Here is a 6,784-nt window from a genome sequence, read left to right as displayed (position 1 = left end):
TTTGACCATCATTACTTTTAAGTTGTATAAAGTTGGATGTGTTGCAAGTATTTTCTCCCAATCTGTGGCTTGCCTTATTGTTTTCTTAATTTTTATTCTTTAGAAGAATAAACATTTTTAATTTTGATAAAGCCCATTTTATCACTTGTTTTCTTTCATACCAGTTTATTTTTAAGAACACCAGAACTAAATCTCTACATGGAATGAAATGGTATTCTCAATCTCTATCCATCCATCCCCTTCATTCTCTTAGTTTTGGGTATCTTGATTACTAAACCAAAATTTGTGAACCATGCAAATTTTTAAAGATGCAGAAGTCAACAAACCAGGATAAGAAAACACACGATATAAACTCCTCATTAAGCAAACTAACATTAAAAGCCAAAAGCAGAAAAAGCAAAAGTCTACGGATTGGAAATTAAAGAAAGACAGGACAATAATAGCAGAGAGTTATATGACTATGAGTATCTGCTAGAAAAACATGTATGGGCAGGTGTTGAGAGTCCTGCTTCTAGCCAAGACAGACTATCAGGGATCAGATCTACCCTCCAGCCTGAAACAACTAAAAAACTGGACAAAATATATGAAACAATGGTTTCCAAGACACTGGCTACCAGGAGATGAAGAACAATTATCCCTGAGAGACTCCGTCAAAGAAGGTAAGCATATAAAGATGCTCAACATCGCTGGTCACCAGGGAAATGCAAATTAAAGCCACAAGATAACACTCCACTCCTATTAAAATGTCCAAAATTAAAGAGACTGACCATACCAAGTGTAGGCAAGGATGTCGAGGAACTTGAATTCTCGCACACTGCTGGTAGGAACTTCCAACCACTTTTTTCTTTTTTTTAAATCAAAAGACATTTATTTACAAGATTTCTTACTTGACTGGTGGTGAGAATACAATATAACAAGAAAGAATCAACTAAGACCCCACTAATAGTCTTTAACCCAGTTTACACAAGGGAACAACCAGAGCAACTCTGGATGTATTATATGGCTAGAAAGATGTCCTTCAATTGCACAAGGACATACACTTAACCAAAGGGCATGTAGCACCGTGGTCCCTGCAGGCTCAGTTGAGTCAGAGGTCTAGAGTGCCATTCCCTGTCTACCTTACATAGCTGTTTCTCCATTTTGGTTGATTTCTTTGCCAGCTCCTTTCTCTTTTTCTCCTCCTTTGTCAGTTTTCTCTTTTTCTCCTTCTCTGGTGACTCCTTCATCATCTTCTCATCTGCTGTCTCTCCTTTCCTCCATTCTCTCTCCCATTGCTGGCTCCTTTCTCTCCTTCTTTGTCTTGAAGACCGAGGTGAACTGCTTTGTTATAGCCTTCCCAGTTCCGAGCAACTTCAATGGCAAAAATTTGTATCCTGGAGGCAAAGATGGTATTTTCCTCAGGGTAGCCCTGAGAACAATCTATTCGCAGCAGAGTACCGTATCTGAAGTCTTCTACAATCCCAGCGAACTTCAAGAAGAATGGCCTCCACTTCTCTTTAGCTGATTCCAATTTGAGTTCTTCTGGCTCCAATACATCTATCCTAAGTTTCTCAAAATTTTCCCAGAACTCAGAGTGGATCTGGTCATCTACTTTGGTGAGTTTCAGGATCTGTGGGTCAACTGAGGAAATCAACTTGTAATAGACTTCAGCACGCTTCATTGCTCTCATGGCCCAAGCCGTCTCGATGTCAGGATCAAAAGAGCATGTGCCACAGACACCAGCTTCCTGGAAACCGGCTCATCAGTTGCACTAGTAGCCTCCATGTGGCAGCCCAGAAAGCATGCCTTCACCTTCCTGGAAGTGACTTTTTGCATACATGTTCCGCAGCTGACTAGAGAGGAGGGCAGGACCAGAATCGTTCTCATCTGCACTTGCACTCACCCCCCCTTGCTGGGAGATAGTTGCTCTTCCCACCACTTTTGAAAACCATTTGGGTTTTTTTTTTTTAAAGACAATCATACACCTGTGTGACCTAGCCAGTCCGCTCCTATATTTCCCTGAGAGAAATGAAAGCATATATTTAATACAAAGTCATCTACTTCAATATTCATAGCAGCACTATTTGTTGCCCAGTGGTTCTCAACTTGAGGTGACTTTGCTTTCCAGGGGATATTTGGCAATGTCTGGAGACATTTTAGGTTGTCACGACTGGGGGGTGCAATTGGCATGTAATGGGTAGAGACCAGGAGTTCTGCTAAACATCCCACAGTGCACAGAACAGCCACCCACAACAATGAATTATACAGCCCAAAATGTCAATAGTGCCACGTTTGAAAAACTATGTCTATAGCCTCAAAAGGATGCAACCCAAATGCCCATCAATAGATGAATGGATAAAAATAATTGTGGTGTATCTACACAATGGAAAATGAAGTGAAACAAACTACTGATCCAGGCAACAGCAAGAATGAATCTCAAAAACACTATGCTGAGTGAAAAAAGAAAGATAAAAATGAGGACACACTGTATGATTCAATTTAGATAAAACTAGGAAATTCAAACTAACATGGTGACAGAAAACAAATCAGTGGTGGACAAATATGGGGGGGCTGGGGGAAAAAAAGGGATGGGAGGGAGAGATTACAAGAGGCTCCAGGAGACGTGATGGACTCATTCATTATCTTGCTCTGTGGTGATGGTCTCATGAGTGTATTCTTATGACGAAATTTATCAAATTGTATACTCTAAATATGTGCAGTTTATTGTAAGTCAATTATACCTTGATAAAGTTGTTAAAAACATTTCTTTTCAAGAAAACTGAAAATAATCACAAAAAAGTAATGATTACACTAATTCACAATACTGATTAATGAAAGAAGAGAATTGAACTTAATAGTGAAACAAATCCAAATATACATTTGCCAATCATTGATTAATTACTTGGAAATAGAAAAGCATGGAACTAGGAGTCTATAGGCCTGAGTTATGGCCCTAGTTTTAGTAAAAACTTGTAAATAACTTTGATAAAATGTTAAATGTTGGACTCAGTGCTTTCAATCCTTATATCTTTAAGGATCTCTTCCACACACTACTTTTATAGATTTTGGTACTTTATAGAGTAAATCTGTCTACTGTTATAACACTGAAATCATATCATGGCAGCCAATATACAATTGTGGGGGTCCCTCATGCCCAAGGCCACCTGCTCATTGTCCTGGGCTCATGGACTTCCTCTTCTCAGTCATGCCTACTGAGGCCAAGGGCATTTAACAATAACCAAACTGAGATAAGCTGTTCGAAGCACTCTTTAAACTACCTGTGGTTCTGGCAGGACTCATACTCTGGTAAAAGCTGAGACCAGCTGATCCTGGATGGGAGACGGACTCACATCTAGAAAAATGGCTTTGGGAATTTACTGGAAAAAACAAAAAGCCCGAGTAGAGAAATTAGGGGCACAGAGAAAACCCAAAGAAAACCTGGAATTCACTGTTCCAGTGCAAAGGTACCAGATTAATGAGACCACTGGGAGGGGAGAGAAAGGGAAGGGGAAAGAGCCAGCCAAAGGGAGCTAAGATGGGCTTCTGCAGAAACAACATAAAAGCCCAGGTATGGACGAAGAAGGAGAAAGGAGAAGGAGAGGGAGTGGGAGGAAGAGAGAGAAGAAGAGGGGAAAAAGAAAACAACAATGTAGAGTTTCCCCCAGGAACAAACCTGTGGGTCACTGATCACTGGTCAGGTCACTGTGATTTAGTGCACTCAGCATATCATTGTATCTAGGCTATATCTGACTCTCTTCTGTGGCTCTCAGCCATGAGAAGGGGAGGAAAGTCGAGAGAGGCACCAAGAGAAAACCAGTCCTTGGCTGAAATTATGCAGGAATTTCTGAAGTTCCTTCAAGCATTTGACATCATGTTAAATGGTGGAAAAAGTCAAACTAATACAAGTCTCTCTCCTCCAAGAATGACCATTTCATGTTAACTTTTTTCATCTGTGAATTGCAAACTCTGGTTTTAAACCCTTCACTTGAAACTTTGGTCCACCGCTAAATAGAAAAAACAAGAGTTGTAACTTGGCAGAAATACAGATTACATGTAGATTACAAACAGAACAATCCGTCACTTTCAGGGAACATAAGCCAGTGCAAAGCACATTAAGTAGCAGTTTTAATTGCACTGCTGAGATGGCAGGAAGAGATCAAAGAAACACCTCTGTGCTGCCCGAGGAAAAGGAGGGAAGCCACTCTATGAGGAAGAGTCCTATATAAAACTAGCATGAATATGTTTATCTGTATTTTGAATACAACTTTGTACTGAAAATAAGCAGAAAGCAGCCATGCAGTGGGTGTCACTCTCCATTTTATTGGCAGGAAAGAGCTTTACTTGAACACCAAGAATTATTTCAATAAATTAATTCATTCTCCATTCCGCTGCCAACTTGTTTTAGTTGGTCTTTTTAAGGTGTTCACTCAAACACTTCAATTTGTATTGCCTTTATTTTTACATTTTATCTTCCCAATTAGATATATTTTCCTTGAAGATATTGTATCTCTGTACGTATGTATGTGTGTGTGGGTGTGTGTGTACTATACCATCTATCTTGTGTCTGTAAAACTATCTTCAGTGTGTGTTTGTGTGTGTTTATTCTTGCTATTCACAGTAACTATGTTTTATAAAGTCAGCTGGAATACAGTAGCTATGTCTTATAAAGTCACTTGAAGCACTGCTCCTGGGGGAAGTACAGGGTTAGGGTCCTGTGAGTGTCTGGTCACAACGTTTTTATCAGCTGATCAATACATAACCTGTGTTATGTGTATTTCTGTTTAAAGACCCTTATTTAATACATATTGTTGATTTATTAAGATTGAACTCACAAGCAACAGCACTGTAACTCTTGCCTAAACAAAGCTTACCTAACACACCTATTTTCTCCTTAAGGCACTCACAGTCTTCCTGGGCTTTAGGAACAGCACACAGCACTTCAGAACTACACTTGGGGGCCATGTTAACAGAGAAATCACCAACAAAAAGTGCAAAATTGCAAAAAATGTAGCACTAGGTTAACTGCAAAGGGAAGGCTTGTTTACAGTAGGGAAGATGAAAAGGGACAGGGCTTGAACTTGTTTGACCTCCTCATGGTTGGACAGCTCACCTTTCTTCTCTCCTCTGTGCATATCTGCAAATGACTGTAAAAGCACTAAAGTACTGATCTTGGGGTTACAAATAAATTTTAGCAAGTATGTGAATATAGAAATATAGAATAATAAGGGTCGACAATACGTATTTCTTCACAGCAAGCTCCTAACAGAGTATATTGCCATAGTAAGTGCAAATTACAGATTTAATTCCTTGAAAATAGTTGCTACCTAATATTAATAGTATTCTTCACAGCAAACTCCCAGCAAAGTGCATTGCCTATACAAAGTTCTCACTTACAAGCGCTTTAAGGTTTTTGTTCAACAACAAAAAAATATAGGCAAAGACTTCATCATGGTACCAGAGCCTGCACTGAGGTGCATAAAGCTGCCTAGTATATAACAGGCACTCAATAAATGTAAATACTTTCCTATGTTTCCTGATTCATGTTCTTCCCTACTTTTCTTATTTGCTTTCATTTCTTTTTTTTTTTCCTTTTTTTTCCTTTTTGTATTTTTTCGTGACCCGCAGCTATGTTTCCTGATTCATGTTCTTCCCTACTTTTCTTATTTGCTTTCATTTCTTTTTTTTTTCCTTTTTTTTCCTTTTTGTCTTTTTTCGTGACCCACAGCGGATCGCAACCCTCAGTGTCGCGCCCGTACCAGACTGGGACCGGCAATGGGATCGCAACCCTTGGTGTTGCGCCCGCACCTCGCTCAGCCAGTGAGCGGCCGGTCTGTATGTGGGATCCGAACCCTCGGCAGGAGCGCCGTCGCGCTCCCAAGCGGCGCACTGTAGCAGTGCACCACCGGGCCGGCCCTGCTTTCATTTTAATAGCTGAAATTATCCAGTATATGAATAAATGCAGAGGCAGAAACTTCAGTTTCAATATGATACTGATATAACATCTCTGAAGATATTCATATGCCACTCTGTATTCGTGAAAGTATCTTCTTAAGTTTTTCTCAAATTCTCAAAAAGTTTTTAAGCCTCAAGAGGAAATAAAAAGAAACCATAAAATTTACATACATTGAATGATATTTAATGGCAAAAAGTAAATAGCAGTTGCAAGGGTCAAAGAACACAAAAATATTTATAGATTTGTTTGTATTCTAAAGCAGAATTAATCAGATTAAAATAATACTGTCATAGTTAAGACTATAAAGTGATCTCATCTTTAATAATGTGTTTTAAATGCTACTTTTATTAATGCTTCACCACCACTCTCAAAGGTAAGGTATTGCTGAAAATACAAATCATCAAAATTCTAGAAGACTTTTGCCTTCATAGAATTTATGCTGTATTATTCCACTAAGCAAAAAATTGTCTAAAACCACTTTTGCTGTGGAATGGTTATAAGGACTTTCGAACCTATTGACAGCATGCACCACTCCTTTAGAACATAAATATGGCAGTCAATTTGCTGTTGGACTGGAAATGCGTTGAATAGTATAAGAAAGACATCTGATTGCCACCTTCTCAGTTCTGCTCTAAATCAATTCATCTTTCTTTTCCTTGGTCTCTTCATTAAAATGAAGTAATTAGAATAATTTTTGTCAGATAAATTCTTTGAAACCTGTAATTCAAAGAAAATTTATCTAAAATGATTGGGCAATCTCTCTCAACTGTTTTGTCACGAGATAGACAAGTACCAGGATGAAAGGTGAAGCCATCCAGAGAAGAAAACAATAATAATGTCAGTAATGATGGA

The 6,784-nt window shown here is 38.9% G+C and overlaps 1 pseudogene; it reads right to left on the bottom strand.

The window, feature by feature from the left end:
* Positions 1 to 1,119: 1,119 nt before the first annotated feature.
* On the bottom strand, positions 1,120 to 1,764 carry LOC103589960 (annotated as a pseudogene).
* Positions 1,765 to 6,784: the final 5,020 nt, after the last annotated feature.

This window comes from Galeopterus variegatus, unplaced genomic scaffold (assembly GCF_000696425.1).
Source record: "Galeopterus variegatus unplaced genomic scaffold, G_variegatus-3.0.2 Scaffold750, whole genome shotgun sequence".
In the NCBI taxonomy this organism is placed as follows: domain Eukaryota; kingdom Metazoa; phylum Chordata; class Mammalia; order Dermoptera; family Cynocephalidae; genus Galeopterus; species Galeopterus variegatus.
This window is presented reverse-complemented; position numbering and strand designations above follow the sequence as displayed.